Genomic DNA, 21,651 nt, shown 5'->3' on the forward strand with positions numbered 1-21,651 from the left:
TACTGATGCTCTTTATTCATTCATGTGGGTTTAAGTTACTCTCTAGTGTCCTTCCATTTCAGCCTTTCTTTAGAATTTCTTATATTTCAGGCCTGCTAGCAGCAAATTCTCTCAGTTTTTGTTTATATAGCAATGTCTCAATTTCTCCTTCAGTTTTGAAAGATAGTTTTCTGGATATAGAATTTTTGGTTGATACTTTTTTCTTTAACACTTTGAATATGTCATCCCATTGCCTTCTGGCCTCCAGGATGACTGATGAAAAAATCAGCTGTTAATCTTATTGAGGCTCACTAGTATGTGATAGTCACTTCTCTTTTGCTGCTTTCAAGATTCTCTGTCTTTCAACAGTTTATGTTGTCTCTACATGTGGATCTCTGAATTTATCCTACTTGGAGCCCTTGGATAATAACTTCTTGGATGTGTAGATTAATGTTTTTCATCACATTTGGGAAGTTTCTGGTCACTATTTCTTCAAATATTCTTTTTGTTCCTTTTCATTCTCTCTTGTTCTGTGACTCTCATTATAGATATGTTGGTATGTTTGATGCTATTCCACACATTTCTAAGCTTGTGAATAGATTCAATTTTCTTCTTTCTTTTTTCTTTCTATTCTTCAGATTGGATAATCTCAATTGATCTATCTTCAAGTTTGCTGATTTTCTTCCACCTGGTCAAAACTTCTGTTGAGCCTCTCAGTAGTGAATTTTTCATTTCCATTACTGCATTTCAATTTCAGAATTTCTGTTTGGTTCTTCTTTGTAAGAACACATTATGCTAATTGAAAGAAGCCAAATGCAAAAGGCCACCTATTGCATGATTCCATTTACAGTGTTTTAAACGTCCTCCTTGTATCTGTCCTTATCAATGTGTCTGCATTTCTGGTAGGAAGAAAGGAGACAGGAAAAGGACAGAGGAAGCCAGAAGCCTAAATCAAGGATTTCTTCTTGTATCTCATAGGCTACTCATACTGCAGGGAAAGTTGGGGAATGTGTTCTTTCAACTGGGTGTATTGTTACCCCAGGAAGATGGGGAGAATGAACAGCATGCAGATAACCAGCAGTCTTTGACTCAGACTATTATCAATGAACTCTCAGCTAACATCAACTAAAACTTAATATGCTTTTACCTGTTAACAGACAACTGACTGATATTTCTCAAATTAATGTTGTGGAAAAAATGGACTTCATTGATCAATGACCTTTCTGAGGATAATCGGTGTTCACGGCCTGTGGGCACATGCGTGCTTGTTCATACATTTTTTTAACTTCCTATGTTTGAGCATTATAGCCTTTGGGAAAAAAGATTATGTTTTCCTTTGAGCAGTGGAAAATTCTCACTGTGTACTTCATTAAGGATTTCTTTCTCTTGGAACTAGGAGTTGTTGTCATGGGGACTTTCCTTTCCCTGTTTTTCCATGGGCTATATGACTACATGCATGTGGTCACATATGATCATCCTGAACAGTATCTCAGGGCAATGGCTCATCTCTGAGTGACAACTTCCTGGTCTTCACTCAAGAAGTGGAGGATCTCCCTGGCCTCCTGTCAGTTTTATGAGTTAACCCTCAGTGGGCTACCGAGAGGGAATTTCTTCCTCAATTTTCCCAAAAAAGTGTGAAGTTGTATAGGGAGGACCTGCTGGGGAGTGGGATGTGGAGATCTGGCCTTGCACGTGCTGCTAGATAGGAGCTGGCAAGTAGGGAATTTGGGTGCTGCTGGGAAATGTGTCAGCACTTTGGGGTTAGAGTTTAGGTATTGTAAGAGAGGAGGCAGAATTGGATCTGTGAGTCCTGGGAGGGGCCGCTTATAACAGGGATCAGAGCCCTGCACTTTGAAAACAACCATGTTTGATAATAATAATTTATTCATGTATTTTTTTATCATCTGAATCTAATCACGACAAACGTCAAATAAATCTAAATTAAAGGATCTTTCTACAAAATAATGAGCCTGTAGTCTTCAAAAATGTCAAAGTCACAAAAGACAAAGAAAGGCTAAGGAAGTATTTCAGATTAAGAAGACTAAAGAGACATATCCACTAAATGCAATGTGTGATGAGGGACTGAATCCTGAGCTAGGGTAAATTTTGCTATCAAAGACATTTTTGGGACTATTGACAAAATTTGAATGTGAATTATATATTCAACAGCATGTTAAGTTTCTTGATTTTGATAATTGTCCTGTGATTATATTAGAGCTTCTCCTTATCTTGGAAGGTACATGTTTAAGTATATGGAAGTAAAGGAGCATAGTGTTTATATATTACTCTCAAATGGTTCAGAATATGTGAGTGAGAGAGAGAGAGTGCACAAATGTAGAATGTTAACAATGGTAAATTTGAGTGAAGCATAGACAGGAGTTCTTTGTACTTTTATTTTTGGCAAACTTTCTGTACATTTGAGATTTTATGTTAAAAAACAGTCTTTCTAGAGGGCCTACTATATGCCAGACGTTGTTCTAAGCATTGAGATATAGCAGTTAACAAGAGAAAATTTCTTGCTGTCATGGAGTTTACGTCCTAGTAGGGGCAGACAGAATAAACTAAATGAGTAAGTTATATTGTATATTAGATGGTGATAGGTGAAATGAAGAAAAATAAGCAGGGTAGAAGGATAAGAATTTTCAGAGTGAAGTATTTGCAATTTAAAATAGGTGGTGGAGGGGCCCGCCCCATGGCCAAGTGGTTAGGTTCACACGCCCACCGCTTCGGTGGCCCACGGTTTCACAGGTTCGGCTCTTGAGTGTGGACCTAGTACCACTCATCAATCCATGCAGAGGTGGCGTCCCCTATAGCACAACCGGAAGGACCTACAACTGGAATATACAACTGTGTACTGGGGGCTTTGGGGAGAAGAAGAAAAAAGAAGATTGGCAACAGATGTTAGCTCAGGTGCCAATCTTTAAAAAAAAATTAATTGGTGGTGGATTGCACACCTTTTTTTGTGCCACTTCAGATCTCTTATAGGCAGACTCTGACCAGCCTGATGCAGGTGCAGCCTAGTAGCACCACCTGCCTCTTGTCTCCCATTCTAGGGCGGCTGTGTTGATGACAAAGTATGGGACACATCTCTCAGTGCCTGTGCCCATGCATGCATGACCCAGAAGCACAGGTCACTTAATGCCCCCTGGGGCTAACCTTTGACCAATGTGGGACCAGAGCTGATGGATACATGCTCCTCCTTTCTTCTCCACTCCTCTATAAATGGAGGGTCCTGAGAGACCTTTGAAAGTCTTCTCAGTTGGTCCTGTAGGACTGAGTGACCAGTCACCAACTTCATAACGCTACCTTGCATCCTTCTGTTGGCTCTCTCATCTGCCCTGTTTGCCTCCCTTCCCTCTGTCTTCTGATCTCTGGGATCATAATCCACAATGAAGTACTCACGCAAAAGCATCTTTCTCAGATTCTGTTTTCAGGGAAATCTAAGCTAAAGATAGTGGGCAAAGAAGGGCCCACTGAGAAGATATCTTTTTAATGAGAATTTATTGAGCATTGAAAACAATTCAGTGAGATAGGTTCTATCTATCATTGGGGAGATGATGTAACTTGCCCAAGGTCACACCGGGAGAAATGGCAGAACCCAGTTAGTCTGTCTTCCTGGCTCACTCTCTGAGCCTTTGTATTCTGTTGCCTCTTTTCTCCGACTGTGTTCATTAATGCGATTTCAAAAGTTCCAGTGTCTATCAGTGAAGTCAATAGGAACCTAAGAAAGAGTTTTTGTCAATGCAGGGCTCTCAGAGTTAAGGGAAAATTAATAATGAGGGTTAGGGTATTAGTGACAGTAATAATCTTTCTGTATTAGTCATGGTAGGCTGGACTTTGCTGCAATAACAAACAACTTCAAAATTTTGGTGGCTAAAAATAAGATTTCGCTTTTGCGCATATTACATTTCTACAACAGGAAAGCTGGGGGTTTCTTCTCTGTATTGTTTTGTAATCCAGGCTGATGGAGAACCACTATGCAGAGCATGGCTATTGTGGCAGAGGGAAAGCTCACTCTGGAAGGTCTCACCCTAGCAATTCAATGTTCTGCACAGGAGTTAAATATACTACATTCTGTTCACAACTCATTAGCCAGGATGACCCCACCCAACCCAAGGGGGCCAGGAAGCAATCCCATTATATGTCCGGAAGATGGAGAGCCAGAAATATTTGTTGAACAGCACTAATGACTATCACACCCACTGGAGAAAACCCCAAAGGGAAATGAAACTCAGGTGATGGAGACAAGTTCTCCATTGTTGGCATCTTGTTTCAGAGATGGAGCATCTTGTCCTGGAGCATCTTCTCTCAGAGATGAGGGAGACAGAAATCCCTTAGATTGGTATTAAAAAATACGTATCCTGCTTATTTAAAAAATTGTATTATAAATGTTTTGCTTAAATGCCTTTGCAGATTATTTTTATCATTATTAATTTTTCGAGGAAGGATAGCAATGACTCCAAGATTAAATAGACAGGATTCAATACTGCTGAAATAAATGGTGACATTCTTTTTAACCTCACCATGGTTATGTTTTATTAATAGTTTCATTTGTATATGCCCTGTTTACTCAAAGACAGTCACAGGTTATACATTAAATAAAATACATACACAATGTAGAAAGGTTATCATCAGCCATTATCTAAAATATCAATGCCATTTTGAGTCTATCTCCCAGAACAGATTTTGTTATATTTTAGTCCATTGATATAATGAAAATGAAAAGAGGATTCCTGTATTGATTTGCTTCTTTGCCCTAGGTTTTGTAACATTGCAAAAGGTGGCTCTTAACATTTTCCTTGTTGAAAAGAGTATATTTGCTAGACTTTGAGAAATGGCTTGATGCTGGTGTCAAACATGTATGTGCAATTAGCCATTCTTTGACTGAACTGCATCTTTCCAGCTTCGATGATAATATCACATTGGAATCTGTATTGAAAATAGCAGATTATATAGATTATAGCTATTGCTTCCTCCTTATCAGCATAGCCTGCCACTTTATCCTAGAAGGAAATGAAATTGCCATTGCAGGATTTGCTGTCTTCAAAGCTCTATTATGAGTCACTCCTCGGTCCTTTTTTTGGGATTCCTTCTTTTATTTGGAAATGAATAATTTTATAATTTATCTTAGTATCTCCCTGGTAGCAAAGCTAAATGCATCATATGTAATTACTAAAGCTGTGTTTTATGTTCCCACTTTAAAAATGCCTTTTTCCAGTCTTAGGCACTATGGGTCCTCCATCATATCCATAAAATAATTGTCATGACTTTATAATATACACCACTGCCCCCCTTGAACTTCTTCTTGCCTGATAGTGAAAATATGAATGGTAACACATAACAAAACCTGGGTATGCCTGTTTTGAGTCTTTGCCTGGAAACCAGCAGGCATTAGGTTATTATAACAAAGGATTATTAGCCCAAAGTTATCCCACATTGGCAAAGGACTGGCAATCTTGCTGTAAGCTCAATCATTCCTTTATTCAGCCAGTCAATTATTTATTGAGTACTTGACATGGACTTTATTTTGAAACTCTGAATGGACAGATAAATGACACAGTCAGATTTAAATTTTAGGAAAATCATGCTGTTAGTGTGAGGCATTGCTGTGTTTGATAGAGTGAAGGATAGATTGGAGATAAAGAAAAGATTTGCAGTAATCCAAATGCCAAGTGATGAGAGATTGAATTAAAACAGTGGTGGTGGGAATGACGAGGATGGAATGGATTCAAGAGCTAGCCAAAGATAGACTCTACACTTGTTGACTTGTTGGATGTGAGATGGGGAGAGATGACAAGGAGAACTAAAGAGGATGCGCTGGTAGTTAGCTTGGGCAATCAGTGGATAACGGTGCCATTCATTGAGAGCGAACGCCAAAGGAAGAATGGTGGGTCTCCGCATGCGTGCGTGCCTGCGTGCGTGCGTGCGTGCAGTAGTAGAGGAGTTGGTGAGGGATATGATGAGTTAGTTATTTGGGTCTGAAGTCAGCAGAAAGCATCATTTATTTAATAAAATTTTATTATGTGCAGGGCTTTAGCTATAATCTGACTATTCCCATGCAAGTAGTAGTTGAAGCCATGGTGTGGATGAGAACAAATCAGGACTTGTGGGTGGAAAGAGAGGAGCTCCCTCTCTCCTACGTGTTCAGCCTTTCTCCCGCTGCTGGATGAGTCTATCAGCAGTGAAACATGCTCCTGTATTTCCCACTTTGGAAAACCCTTTCTGGACCGCTCATCCACTCCATTACCGTTCACCACCCAACCCTCTCCAACCTGGCTTTGCCACCCCACTGAGCTTGCTCTTGCTAAGGCACCAGGGCTTTCTCTCTTGCCATATCCTTCAGAAACACTCCAATTTTCTGGCCTCACAATATCAGGATGGGGCACCATTCCCATAGGTCCTCACTGCTCCTTCCTGCTGCTCTGAATTGAGGAGGATGACTCTTTGTCCTACTCTGTATCACCTGCCATATGCCCTATGGGCACTGAAGTAATACTGTTTATGCCTCTGTGTCTCACAGTGGCCCCTGGGAAAACCTCTCTTTTGGTCCTTGCTTGCAGCCTGTCTTTCCGTTCGGTTCGGACCTAGTCTGGGGCCTGGGCTGTAGGTTAGACCGTTGCTGTTCTCTTCCTCCTTTCTCTGTGCCCCCAACTTCTCCCCATAGAGCGTTACACAGACTGTCTTTTAGAGACTGTTCCTTCAATGAAAACTCCATGCAAATAGGCGTAACATGTCCCGATGTTTATTACAAAACACAAAAGTTTTCAGAGGGGAGGAGATTTTAAAAACGATACATGCTCACTGTAGAAATCATTCAGAAAATGTAAAAATGTATAAATAGAATAAAATTTCCAGTAATAATTCCCCAGAAATCATCACTCTTAACGTTTTCAATAATTTCCTTCTCATTTGGTCTATGTGTCTCACATATATTTTATTTAAAAATAAGATTATACTGTATAGGTAGTTTTTAAAAAGTCAGTTAAAGGTATCTTTCATTGTTAATAAATATAGATGGACATAATTTTTAAGGGAATTGCATTCCATTTGTTGAGTTACTCTTTTTCAACCAATCCTTTATTTAGAGGCAGGTGGCTTCCAATTTTTTGTATTGTAAACAGGCTGTGATAAACAGCCTTATACATAGATCTTTGTGGGAGGTTTTTTTTTTGTCTGTGAGAGTTATTTCCTTAGGAAATACTCCTAGAAAGTAAATTACTGGATCAACCTATTTACATTATAAAACCTAATATATATTGCCAAAATGCCCTTTAGTTAAATTCTACCAATTTACACTCCAGCCAGCAATGTATGGAAAGCCCATATCACCATATTCTTGACACATTCTGAGCGTTTTAAAATCTTTGTCAATATGATAGATGAATAATTGCATTATATTGCCCTCAATTTAGATTTATTTGATTACTTATGGAGCTAAACATGTATTAATCATCTGTGTTTTTATTTTTCATGACTTCCTTGCCATGGACGTTGGTGGTTGCCCAGTTTTCCATTGGAATGTTCATGTTAAGACTCAATATATCAACAGTGATTATCATTATTATGTAGAGTGAAACTGACTACTGAGTGATGAACCTCGTGCATCAGAACCACTTGGGGTGCTTAAGAAATGTGGCATCTAGGCACCTCCTAAACCTATTGAATCAGAGATTCTGGGGATGATACCTCAGAAACAGTATTTTTCAAAAGCTTCAGGTGAGAATTACTGGCTTTGGGGGTGTTCTCTCTCAGGGGCTGCAAGGCCTGCCCCCTTTATGCCAACTGGAATTACCCAATAGCAACCTGCTGGAGGATGCCTGGAGCTCTTAATTGGACAAAGAGTTACACTCTCTGGGAAGGGCAACTTATTAAGCACAATGACTTTATCTAACGAACACATTCATATAAGTTCTCTGGGGGCCAGGAACCATATGTGTCTTGTCATCTGTAATACTACAGTGTGTCATACAGTACTTGGCACAATTAAGGGCTTTATATGTATTGGTTGGATTAATAAACTCCATTTTTTCATTTTTTTAAAAAACATGCTTTGTTTTTTAGAGGAGTTTTAAGTTCACAGCAAAACTGAGTGGAAAGTACAGAGAATTCCCATATACCCCCTGCCCCCATACATAGAGCCTCCATTGTCAACATCACTCACTAGAGTGTTACATTTGTTACAATTGATGAACCTACACTGACACAACATCATCACCCAAAGTCCATAGTTTATATTTGGGTTCACTCTTGGTGTTGTACATTCTGTGTGTTTGGACAAATGTATAGTGAGGTGTCCACACTATAGTATAATGCAGAGTATTTTCACTGCCCTAAAAATCCTCTGTGCACCCCCATTCATCCCTCCCACCCGACCCCAACCTCTGGCCACCACTGATCTTTTTACCATCTCCAAAGTTTTGCCTTTTCCAGAACGTCATATAGTTGGAATCACACAGTATGTGGCCTTCTTATCGCCAGCTTAAGTTAGGCATTTCACTTCTTAGACCAATGTGAAGCTACATTTCCTGGGTTGGAGGAGAGAATTGTTGTCATTTCAAATACATCCTTCTGAGCTCAGGTAACATAGGGAAGAAAGAGTGGCACATAATAAAAGATGGAGAGTTGGGCAGTTAAGAGACTTTATAGCTGTTCTTCTCAAGTCCTGTCTCTTTGTAAGTACTCAACAGAGGTTTGTTGAAAAAAAAGGAGGAAGAGTGGGAGAGAGGAAAGAAGGAAACCTCTAAGCACATTGTGATAATAAACTTGTGTTTATTAGATAGATAAATTTAATATCTAGTTTAGATAAACAATAAAGAAACTTAATTATCTAGTCTCTGCTTTGACTTTTGTGTGTGTGTGTGAGGAAGATTGTCCCTGAGCTAACATCTATGCCAGTCCTCCTCTATTTTACGTGGGCTACCGCCACAGCGTGGCTTGACAAGTGGTGCTAGCTCCGTACCCGGGATCCAAATCCAGGAACCCAGGACCACTGAAGTGGAGCACACGAACTTAACAATTATGCCACCAGGCGAGCCCCTCTGCTCTGATTTTAACTTGACAATATTTAGGTCTACGATTGAGGTAAAGCAAAAGTCATCTATTTTTAAGATGAGTATGTTGAGCATAGGTAAATGAAACCTCTGGGCAAAGCTCATGTCCGTTCATCCAATTAGGGCTATAGAGTCACCTCTTTGCAGTGAAGTATCAACTGGACTCAGAAAACTCAGAAGAGGAATGGATTAACCTGGTAAGGCATGGAGATTATGAGAAAGTTCTTGGTCTCTGAGCTGCCACTCATCAGGTTTGTTAACTGTGGTTTGAGTGCTTTCTTGCCTTGCTTTCCATTGACTGTGAATGAGCCATTCTGGCCCGGAATTTAATGCTTTCCAAAGGCATGTGAGATATTAGAATCTATGACATGATGACGTATATGATAAGCCCTCCATTGGCCTATAACCTTCACAGGGGCGATGACTTTACTGTTTTCTCACCATTAAATAACCAGCTATTGCCAGTACAGAGCTGAACACACATTAGGTACTCAATATTTGTTGACTGAATGAAAGAATGAATGAATGAATTTTCGTAAGTGAATATAGCTTATCAAATACCAAGACCTAGCATTAAAGTGAATTCTTCTAACAGTGAATTCTTCTTTCATCTCTGTACAGTTTGAGTTAGAGAAATCATGTTTTTTTTTCTAAGAGGAAAGTCATTTTCTTTTTCTCTTTGCTGCCTAGTGAATTAAGTCTAAACTCCTTAGTCAGGCATTTGAAGTCCTCTATTAGGATATGCTCTCAAGTTATCCTCCTAGGATTGCTAACTTTCATCTCACACCAGTGGTCCAGCTGAAATGGATGATTATTCCAAATTTTTAAAAATGGACTTCCACACTATTCTGCTATTTGATTCTCTCTGACTGGGTCAAATCTCATCTCTTCTGTTAAGACTTCTCTGAGATTACCTGGGGTGAACATTGTGATGGCCTCCCCATAACTGTTCCTCTTTTCTCTGTCACTTGCCCAATTTTCCATTTGAGAACCATGCCTTCTTCACGTGGGAAGAAGCCCCACTCCATTACTGGTGCTAAAGAGGGGTGAGAACAATTAACATAATCCTACATTCTAGCTATAAATGTTGATTCGGGGATGAGTATGTGATACAAAGCATACCAGAGCCTGAGACTTAGGTAAGTGTTTGCTGGGGTTGCTCACTTTCTCTGATTGAGATAAGGAGGCATGTAGCACTGGAAATTGTTGGCAGCCATCTTGGTTGGATAGGGCCGACGCGATGAGAGGCAGAGAAAGAAGCTGGTCCTTGACAATATCGTTGAGTTCCACAAACCCATCTTCTACCAAGCTTTCAGTGATGCGAGCCAATTATCATCTTTATTATTTGGGCCAATTTGAGTTGGCTTTTTAAAAAATTTATCACTGTACTGCCCCTCTTCTCATAAACTGGCAACCAGTCTCTCTCCTTAGTAGTTTCTCCTAATACTTTCTCTATACTTCCTGTTAGCATATAAGAATAATATCCTATACTAATGAATACATACTTATAAATATACATATATATGTATATACTACAAATATCTATACCATCTGTGCAATGCAGTACAGTGATTTGTCCACAGTCATAGCTAAACAAACGCGTTATTAAACAAACGTCTTTCAATGGTGAGTAAATTTCAAAGTTTACAGTTAATCTAAGTCAATGGATTTACCTTGTTTCTATGAAAATGTTATAGTATGGTTTAAAAACCTTATATAAATATAATATCTAAAACATATGTTTCTTAGAAGAAAACATGGGTAAATATTTATGATCTTGGCTTGGGCTATGGATTCTTAGATATGACACTAAAAGAAAAACAACCAAAAAATAGACAAATTGGACTTAATCAAAATTGAAAACTTTTGTCCATCAAAGGACATTATCAATAAAGTGAAAAGGCAACCTACAGAATGGGAGAAAGTATTTGCAAATCATATATATGCTAATGGTCAGAATACATAAAGAACTCCTAGAACTTGACAATAAGAAGACAGACAACTCAATGTAAAAAACGGGCAAAGAACTCGAATAGATGTTTCTCCAAAGAAGATATACAGATAGCCAACAGGCACATGAAGGGATGCTCAGGGTCACTAGGGAAATGCAAATCAAAATTATGTGATGCCATTTCACACTCGCAAGGATAGTTATAATCACACAAACAGAAAATAACAAGTGTTGGCAGAGATGTGGAAAAATTGGAACCCTGTGTGTTGCTGGTGGGAATGTGCAATGGTTCAGCCACCGTGGAAAACAGTTTGGCAGCTTCTCCATAAGTTAAACATAGAATTACCATATGACCCTGCAATTCCACTCCTAAGTGTATATCCAAAATAACTGAAAAGCAGGTTCTGAAGAAAATACATGTACACACGTGTTCATAGCAGCACTATTCACAATAGCCAAAGGGTGGAGACAACTCAAACGTCCATCAGTGAATGACTGGATAAACAAATTGTGGTATATCCATATGATGGAATATTATTCAGCCATAAAAAGTAATGAAGTACTGATATACGCTACAACGTGTATCAACCTCAAAAATATTGTGCTAAGTGAAAGAAGACAGACACAAAAGGTCACGTATTGTGTGATTCCATTTACATGAAATATCCAGGGTAAATTCATAGAGACAGAAAGCCGATTAGTGGTTGCTAGGTGTGGGGAGAGAGGGAATGGAGAGAAACTGCTTAACGTGTATGAAGTTTCTTTCTGAGGTGATAAAAATGTCTCATAACTACATAGAGGTGGTGGTCGTATGACATTGTAAATGTACTAAAAGCTACTGAATTGTCCTTAGAATGGTTAATTTTATGAGAATTTTATGAAAATGGTTATGAGAATTTCACCTCACTAAAAAAAAAATCTTATATGAATGAGTAGGTAAGATGCACAAGGCTTTAAATAACATTGCCCCACATAGTGAGAAGTCTAATTTTTTTCCCGAGATTGGAGTCACCTTTTAGTCTTTGTGAATGTATCAATGAGAGGGTCTCAGTTTGGTGCTAGGATGATGGTTGTTAGTATGTCCAACATCTCTAGCATGTGCAAATCCCCTTTTCAACAAAGAGAGAGTGTGCTTTTAGCTCAGAGCCCTCTGTGGGCAACGCTAGCTAAGTAGTTTTAATATCATTGTCTTGTTTTCGGTGTGTTCATTTTTACTTTCATCTTCCATTTATGCTATGTGACACCTGTTTTCCGTTTTAGTGATTCGCATTATACTTTAGATAGTGATGCAAAATTTCCTCTTTAATTTGATTTAAGTAGAAATGTGAGTCAGCTTAAAGAAAAACAATAAGTAAATAATAATACAAATGGACTAATGATTTGCAGGAAATAGCGGAACTCAGATGATTAAATAGGACACACTGGCATAAAGAAACACACTCTACATTTGGAATTTGAGGACCTGAGGCTCTCATGTTTGTGCAATCCTGGACACATCACTTAGCCCCTCTGAGCTACAGTTCCTGCCTACCTCACAGAGCTTTTATGGCAAGTGTTTTACAAATGTTAGTTATTATTATTAAGTCATTTGTGTTGGGTATTGTCTATTGCAGGAACTGCATTGCCTAGAGTCCCTTGGCAGCACAGGTCTGATAAGGTTTAAGTTCTGCCAGGGAGATGCACTCATGGGCTTTCAACAGCGTAAGGAGCATGTCATTCTTCCTCCAGTAGCAGCAGCTGACATGAAGTTTTGATAGACATAAATTTTTGCAGCGAAGCTAGACTCCAATGAGTGTCCCTAACAGTTATCAGTTTCTACACTGCAGGGGAGCTCTGACACTGACCGTGATTTCCTATCATTTTTCTGACCTCTGGGTACAGCAGCTTCCTGACATCAGGTCCACAGCTGATGTGGAATAACCAGAAAGTTAGTGGTGGTCCCCTCTCAACCATCATCCACCACTCCTTCCAAAGACTTTGCATGCATCAGATTCCCTGTGTTAAATATCTTTCTGTTGATAATACCTTGTGTATTCCTCACTAAACCGTTACTGATATTATTAATTTTTTAGAATTTAGAAAAAACTTACATTTAATAATAATACAATAAGAGTTAACATTTGTTGAGTGTTTACTAACTACTCATCAATGGGCTAATCATTTTACATGCATAATCTCATTTAGTTCTCTTAAGAACCCTATGAGGTAGTTTCTATTACTATCCTTATTTTCCAGGGGAAGAAACTGAGGCAGAGAGTTACAGACTAACCCAGGTCTGAGAGGCGGCCAGCAGTGGAGTTAGGATTTGAACTCGGGCTGTCCGAATCCAGCGAGTGCGCAGTGACTCCACACTAGAATGCCCTTCCCCTTGCACAAAAAAGTTTACTTCGGGTCTCCAACGTAGTCTACTTCAGGTCTGAAAGCAGAAGTATTTTGGAAGTCGGAAGTTTCAGTTTTTAGAAGGGTGACACAGGACATATACTGCATTTTACTTGTGGGGCAGTGTAAGTGGTGTCTGGGACAGGAACTTGTAATCAAACAGTTCAGCTACCAAATGAGTGTTCATATTAAATAAGATAAAGAACATAAATAGCCAAAAGAAAGTTCGGTTGCTACCAAATGAGTTTAGGTGCCAAACTTAAGAAAAAAACTTTTGATTTTCAGAGGTTTGTGGATTTCAAAATTGCAGATTAGGAATTATGGACCTGAGGGTTTCAGGAACTATTAGCAAACAGAAAAGATAAGCTGAGTAGGTAAAGAAATATATATTTTTTCCATCTATTATTTTAATTGAGTCTTTAGTCTGGCCACTTGTGACCACTCCTTTGTTCCTTTTTTTAGCCAAAGCATGTGGGCAAGGACTTATTTCATGTCCTTTTAAGTCAAATGTAACTGCAAGTATATTTACTATGCAGACGCCAAAAGGTTAAGGTCATCAAGTTGTTTCACAATGCCCCATGTATTACCCCACCTCAGAAGAAAGAACCAGACAGAAATCAGCAACTTAGTAGTGAAAAACAAGTCCTGGGATACTTTAGGATATGTTACAGTTTACCTGGTTCCTCTATAACTTGACATCCTTATATGGTATTACTTTGATAAAATTATTTATTTATTAAGGTTTTAGCTAGAATATAGGTAAACATAGCTTTAACACTTTATTTTCAATGAACTTATTCCAGTTATCTGTAGGTGGGTAACAAACCCCCCCCCCCCTTAAGTCAATGGCTTAAAACAACAATTTATTATTGCTCTCATGGTTCCATGAGTTGACTGGGCTCAGATGAGATGTCCTCATTCGGGGTTTCTCATGGGGTTGCACAGTTGAGGCTCAAGGCATCTGAAGGCTTGATGGTGTGGGACGTCCAAGATCCACATGGCTAGCAGCTGATGCTGGCTGTTGGCTGGGGGCTCAGCGAAGGTTCAGACCACCCCTATGTGGCCTTCCCATGTGACGTGGGCTTCTTGCAGCGTGGTGACTGAGTTCGAGAAGGGAGTGCACTGATAGTAAGTATTTCAGAGATCCAAGTGAAAGCTGCAAGCCTTCTTATGATTTAACCTTCGAAATCATTTAACATCACTTCCACCCTATTCTTTTGGTCAAAAGTGAGCCTCAGGGCCAGCCTAGATTCAAGAGGAGGAGGATATAAAACGAGGTGAATATGGAGGCATGGTTCATTTGGGAGCCATTTCTGAAAACTAGCTAGCACAATTTTCTCAGATTTATGTGTACAAGAGTTTAAAAGTTAATTCAAAAATCATATACACAGAGGCAAAAGTTTTCTCACCCTACAATGAAGACAAAAATTGTACTTGAATTTTTTCAATATCTTAGAATACTTTTTAATGTATTAACTCTGCTTGATGAGACAAACAAAAAATAAATAAGTGGCTTGACATCTAAGAAGTGGTCAAATGGAGAACTGAAGCCTGGCAACTATAAGTTAAGCAGGCAGAAGAAATTCTCCAAAGCTATAAAAACATAAGGAGACACTTTTCAAATGACATGGCATCATTTAAGTTTTCTGGCAAACCATGATAACCGTTTTGATATGTAATCAAGAGCAGGGTGGCTTGTGAGCAAAAGAACAGAGGAGATAATGACCAGTCATTCCTTTTCTTTTCTTTTCTTTTTGTTTTGAGTCACAGACCTTTTTGAGCATATGAGAAAAGTTAAGAACTTTCTGTCCAGAAAAAATGGATACTGTTCCTTCCTCTTTTTCTTCATTCTTTCCTCCCTCCTTCCCTCTCTTTCTTTCTCTCTCCCTCCCTTGCTTCATTCCTTCTATAGTTATTTATGGAGGGCTGCTTCTGTGTCAGGCACTGATCTGGACCAAACGCTAGAGTAGGGGAGAAGACAGAGAAGTTCCTCAGTCTCATGGCGTGCACATTCTTAAGATAGGGAAACGGAAAAAACCCAAGTACACCAATAAATAGATAAGACAATCTCAGATAGTTGTACGTAACAAACTATGTACACAACACCTTGCACACAATTTTGTGCGGTTCGCACTCCTTCTATGGACTCTTCTTCCCTGCTCTGCAATCAATAGCTTCTCTTTTAAACCAAAGGATGTTTTTAATACAAGCAGTGTGGTTGTAGCTGTCGGTTATCCATGGCTATTTCGCTTATACTGAGTACACAGATGTTGACTGTTTTTTTTTTCAACCACGAAGAATAATTATGTGGAGTGTCATTGAAACTGACTTTCCTAACCAATGGAAGAGCCTTGGTTCCTTACGAAATTTCAGAAAGTACTGCTGCTGGTGAGGATGAAGATGTGCTCTGCAAGGCTTCCCACAGCTTTATTAAAAAAAAAAAAAATGCCCTCCCTGTTTAGGGAACTATCTGCTTCCCCCTCCTAAAGCAAAATCAAATGGATCAAATAGCCCTGGATTCACATTTCGAAGTCTCAATTTACAGGCGACTCAAAGGACTTACCCTTTCAGCCATATTCTGAAGATGACAGGGAAAGATGCATGATTCACATTGGAGAATTTTTTTCTCTATGTCCTATGTTCTTATGGTTTTACCACAAATTGTACTCCTGGCCTTAGTTATTATGGCATCCTGTGGGGGATTTAAACATATACTTTGACTTCTGGCCACATTTTAAGTCTTTCCATTAGCATAACATATAACTTTTGCAAAAATAAAATGCAAATGTCCATCTATCTTATTCCATTATGACACATGAGATGTAGTTCTAAACCTTTGGTATTTGTGAAATATTTTAATTGGTATTACAAACTGTTACTCCATTCCTCGTCTCACTTTTTGGTGCTTTATGGATATCAAGCTTTTACCCTATTGTCATTTAAAGGGTAGTTTAACATCTGGCATTTCATGTTGGAGTGGATACAATCATGGGGTAAGTATAATCTAAATAAAATTATTTGGGGGTTGGTAAAATAAGACCCTGTGGTCAAATCCACCTATTTCCACGAGTAAATCTTTAGTGGGACATAGCCACACTCATTCTTTTACATATTGTCTATGGCTGCTTTTGTGTTTACTCTCTTTACCCTTTAAGAAAAAATTTGCCCATCTCTCAAATAGAGGAAAAATGATTCTATCTTTATTTCCTTGGTAGTTGTTGATATAAATTCCATATTTATTATTGGCCATAGATCAGTGAATTTGCATCCCTACCACGTGACAAACACTTCTCTGGAGACTTGGCACTTAAATATAAAAATCTGTGTTTATAGTTTAACAATACGTCTAAGATGCTTAATAACAAAAATGATGGCAAGCCCCTGAAATTATACCTAAGAACAAATACAGGTTTTATAATGAGGTGACACAACTCACTGGTGACACTTTGACCTGGGGAAAAATGTGGGGATTTCTGAATCTTAATAATCCTGTAGCGTCAGTGTGCTATCGTTGAAGTCTAAAATTGAGTCAATGGTGCTCATAATTAAGACCAAAATTAAGTTTTAAAAATTACCCATATAATTTATGGAAAAATGTATCTGGAATTTCCACTTTGTTTTGCCCAATAAGGCTGTGGCCAGGGTTGTTCTTCCAAAGTCCCATAAACTCATTAACTAGGGACTTGGGGCTTTTGCTTATGATGTTTGCAGTGATGTGTCTTGAGTAAGATCTCTTGAGTGTCTCTGGGGTTCCCAGCGTCTCCTGAAATGATGAGAGCTCAACCACAAACATGGCAATTTAATTCGATGGACATTCACTGAGGGCCTAGCAAGTGCAATCTGCTGGTCCACTAAGGGCAACCCGCTGTATGAGTAGAGGCTCCCGCCTTCCAGAAATTCAGAACATCCCCATCTGGGTGACCCATAATCAGAGCATTCCATAACTTTTGGAGAAGTGTTTGGGTGTTGAAAAAGTTTCCCGTATCCTGCCAACTCCTGATCTCTTTTTACCCCAATTCTTATATCAAACTATTTATGCCATTTTTGGATCGGGATCATAAAAATAAACACTAGTCTTCATGAATTTGGCTTAAATGAATGAAGACCCAAAGGCAAGTATAAATGTATTTTTCTCAAAGAGTGTACAATTAAGATCACAACACTTGTGAGCTGGGAGCCTTAGAGACCAGCTAAGACCTAGCCTGATGCACAGTTCTTAAAGTTTGCATCCTTCCAAAGAGCCTGTGACACCCCCTCCCCCATCCCTGTCTCCCATATTGCACACAACACCCAGTTTCTTGGTGTCCGTTTTCACCAGCTGGAAAAGAGAGATAATAACAACGGTTCAGAGTTGCCAGCTTTAGTAATTCTAGTTCCTGGAATCAAGGACAGGAAGCCTTTTAGTTATTTGCACAGCCTAACTTTTCTAGCGTCTCTTGAATAAATCATTTGACTGTCAGCTAATTACAGTGTCGGAAAGTTTACCTCATTCATCTTTTTATGGCATCTCTTAATGGAAGACCCTGGAGGTTAAAACTCTTGACAGTTTCCCTGATATAAAAAAGGCAAGCTGACCTAGAGAAAGACGGGACAAATGATGAACCTTTGCGACGTTTTAAGCAGCAATGGGATCTTACACAGTAGCCTATTTAAAGTAGTGCTGATTTGAACACTTAGATGAAGTTCCCGAAGAATGATCGAAATGCGACTTTTGTCAGAAGCAATGCCTTTTTCTTGAAAGAATAGTTATTTTGCACTTACTACCTACCCAGCACTCGCTTATTCCAGGTAACGACCCTACGAGGCAGGTACAATTATTATGCCACTTTACAGATGAAGAAACGGGGACAGAGAGAAAATTAAAGGGGTGCCCAGGGTCTGACAGCTGGTGAGTAGCTGAGCCAGAAATGAAGCACGGGCGTTCTGGCTGCAGAGAGCATGCTCTTGGCCATTGCTCTGTTGACCTCACGCCTGCTCTCAGCCATCCCTTGACCTGTCACTTGGACACCAGCTTAAGCCTGTCGTTTTGTGCAACGCCTGGAAGCCCGCTCGAGGTCCTGACTCTCCGGTCCGGCCCAGGACTCCTTCCCGGGACTCCCGGGGGACAGACGCGCCGCTCCGGCCGAGGATCCCGGGAAGCGCGCGCGCGCCCCGCAGCCCTGGAAGCGCGCCCCCGCGGACGGCGGGAACGCGGCCGCGGCGCGCACGTGCCGCCGGGAAGGGGCCGCCCGGGGCGCGCCAAGATGGCGGCGGCCGCGGCCGCAGCGGCGACGGTTGGCGGCGGGCCGTGAGGCGGGCGGGGCCGGCGGCGCGGAGGCGGGGTCCCCGGGCGAGCCGCCCTGGGAGGCGGGGGCCGTTTCCATAGCGGCGGCAGGAGGTGTCGCGCCGGGGAACTTCCTGGTTCCCGGGCTCGGCTGCGCCGGGATCCTCTTGGAAGGGAAACAATGGGGCGGAGGGCACTGCGGTAGCCGCCGCCGCCGCCGCGCCGGAGCTGCTCGGCCGCCCGCGACTCCCCGCGCGGCCCCTCCGCCGCCGCCGCCGCCGCCGCCTGGCCCGTCCGGAGGTAACTTTGCTTCCTCCCCTCCCGCCGCCAGGGGCCGGCCAGCGGCGGCGGGCTCGCCGGGCTTCCCTCCCTCCGAGGTGGCCCCGGGGAGCCGGACGCCGCCATTCCCGACCCCGGGGGAGTGGCCGGCCGGCCCCCTCAGCCCTCCCGGGGGCAGGCTGCGGAAACTTGCGAGCGGCCGTCCGGTCCCCCCTGGAACCTGGATCGCGGGTTCTGCGGGCGTGCTGGGCAGGGGGCGGGGGCGCTGGGGCGCAGCGCGGGGGGCGTGCGGGGAGGGTCTGCGGGCACCGCGCGGGATGGGGCCTGGGGACCGGGGAAGGGACCGGGCTCGCCGGGCTCTGCGGGGAGGGAGACCCTCCGCCTCCCCCTCCCCCCGAGCCAGTTTCGGTCCCCGGGAGACGTGTCTCCCGTGCAAGTTTCAGTTGCGTCCTCCGGAGTCCAAGCGGGCAGGACCCGGGCAGACTCCGTTCTTTTAAATTACTGCCTTCGTGCCGCGGGACTTTGGTTCGGCCAGGCGAGGGGAGGATGGGGTGAGGGAGGGAGCCGGAGAGCCTGCCTGGAAGTCGGTGCGCCTTGGCAAAGTTTGCACAATAGTTTGGAGCTAACCGCCGGGTGATGGTGCGGCGTTTCTAACGCAGGAGAATGGTGACTCGCAGGTATTTTCATGCCAGAAAATGCGAGGCGTCTGTGCATCCGCGGGGGGACATTTCTGTAAACTGGAGATTAAACTCTGCCCGCCCCCCTTTCCCCCCTCACCTTAATCCACAGATGCTTTTTTGTTCGGTAGACTTGAACGTGAGTTAGATGAGTTCCTTATGGCGCTGGGAAGGATTTCTCAATGGGAGCAATACTCAGTCATTGGAAATAATGTGACACAAATGGGAAAAAAAAAGTGGGGACGCGATCTTAAATATTTCGCTTGCTGGAAGAAAGTGATTTCAGTGCTGTATTAATCCATACATAAAGAGAACGAAGTCTTGGGGATAGGTAATTAATACTTCGTAGCTCAGAAAAGTTGGACAGAACTTTAGAGATCACCCTGGCCAACTCGCTCATGTATTGTGTCTCTGGGAAGTTCTGTTAGAGGGAAGTCAGGGTACTTTTTTCTAAGTCATCTTAAGAAGAATTAAATTAGCCAGCAGCGAATGAACAGTGGTTCCTTTGCTTTTATTTCTCCCTCCGTCAGACCCCAAAGTTAGAAAAAATATTTCTGAGTGTTGCTGTTGGTTTATAATAAAGTTTGTAAACTAGTTTATTACTGAAGAGGGATGTTGATCCTATGTTGTGTTCTACATAGACAATTGAAACGTGTCAAAATATAAAAGGAGAAAAATTATACTAGTAAAAGTATAAATTTTTAAAGGAAAATCATAGTCTTAATTGCAAATACAGGTGTTTTGAGTTAATAGACAATCCTTTGCTGATTATGTATTTAAAGAATTAGTATGTTGTCATAAAGGCATTCAAAGAAGCATAGTTTGCCAAACATTAAGGATTTAGCCCCCGAGTCTTGGTGTTGGTGTCTACTTACTGTTTGTAGCTGGCCTGTTGGACTCTCTGGATGTATAATCCGTGTTTCTGGTGAGGATAGCCCATTACCAGATTAGCAGTGTTTTGACATGAAATAGCTCCTGGTGAGGACACAGCCATTGGTTAAAGAAGCCAGTAAGTAGAAGTGTCGGCTTTGGCACCAGCTGTTAATTGACTGCTCCATTGGGAACCAAGCCAACTTCCTGGCATGGCAGGTCCAATCTGGGCCTCCGGTGCCAAGCAGAGGTTGCACTAGTCAGTCTTTGCCCCTGTGTGCAAGTCTATCTCCAGGTAATGTTCCATTTTGTAGCCAGTGAAAAAGAGGTCGGTAAACTTCATGTAGTGGCAAACTGAAAACGAAATAACTTTGGTTAGAAAGTGCGAGGAATGTTAAGGCAATTTGAAGCTGGCAAAAAGACTTAGCCACGGTGTAAAACTTTGGGAATTGCTACTTCAGTTAGAAAGAGACAAGTGATTACATTCTCTGGTTTATGTTTGCAATTTCACTTTAATGTTATCAACAATACTCAGACCATCTGTTACCAGAAAGTTGTAGTTTTTCCCTTCAGTGCGATTTTTGCAAGGTATAGTGCATTTTTAGATGTGATTTATTTGTATTTAGAGTCTCATTTTTTTTTTCTTTAAAAAGTATCTCAGTTTTTACTGTGGAAGTCAGTACAAAAGTAATAGTAATTTGAAAGGAATTTGACTTCCAGCACACTCCGTTGTAGGATGTGGGGATGAGAGCCTGGGAATTACTGTCACAAACACTGGGATTGTCCACTGGTCTGTGCCATTTCCAAGCTATGTTACTTCCTGCACATAACTTAGTTTTTTAAAGCTTGTTTGTTTGTAAAATTGGGGGGAATCATACATTCAACTTTGTTTATTCGACAGATATTTCTTGAGTGCCTTCTGTATGCCCCAAGACTTCGTGTTAGGTGCCTTGGTTTCAGCAACAGGTGGGCTAAGTCTTTTTGAAAAGCAGTCCAGGGAGCTATAAAGCCTGTGACTGGGGAGCCTCCCTTGATTTGGAGGTGTCAGGGCAAGCTTCCCTGAGGAAGGGGCTTGTAAGACCTGAGGATGAGGGGGAGATAGTGGGAGAAAAGGGGAAGTGGGCGGGTGGGGCGCTCTGAGGCTGAGAGAAGAGCATGTACACCGTCCCTGAAGAGACGGCTGTGAAGATTGAATGGGAATGC

General features: G+C 41.4%; 1 protein-coding gene and 1 long non-coding RNA gene across 9 annotated transcripts in view; one reads left to right on the forward strand and one right to left on the reverse strand.

Annotated features, from left to right (window-relative positions):
• Positions 1 to 21,651, forward strand: part of USP6NL (USP6 N-terminal like) — a 256,383-nt gene that overhangs the window by 75,650 nt on the left and 159,082 nt on the right. Inside the window, exon 1 of one of the 8 annotated variants that reach the window (XM_070601424.1) lies at positions 17,947 to 18,147. The exons of 5 other annotated variants lie outside the window; for them this stretch is intronic. The gene's annotated coding sequence lies outside the window, so the exon portion shown is untranslated. Of the gene's footprint in view, positions 1 to 17,946; positions 18,148 to 18,671; positions 18,923 to 21,651 lie in introns of those variants that run through there. 2 more of the 8 variants (XM_070601415.1, XM_070601418.1) reach the window with 2 other exon arrangements.
• On the reverse strand, positions 14,088 to 20,599 carry LOC139080513 (uncharacterized). Its single transcript, XR_011535075.1, has 3 exons — positions 20,454 to 20,599; positions 15,923 to 16,051; positions 14,088 to 14,604 (listed from the first exon to the last, which is right to left on the reverse strand). It is a non-coding gene; the product is annotated as an uncharacterized lncRNA (long non-coding RNA).

The sequence above is a fragment of the Equus przewalskii genome, chromosome 30 (assembly GCF_037783145.1).
Source record: "Equus przewalskii isolate Varuska chromosome 30, EquPr2, whole genome shotgun sequence".
In the NCBI taxonomy this organism is placed as follows: Eukaryota; Metazoa; Chordata; class Mammalia; order Perissodactyla; family Equidae; genus Equus; species Equus przewalskii.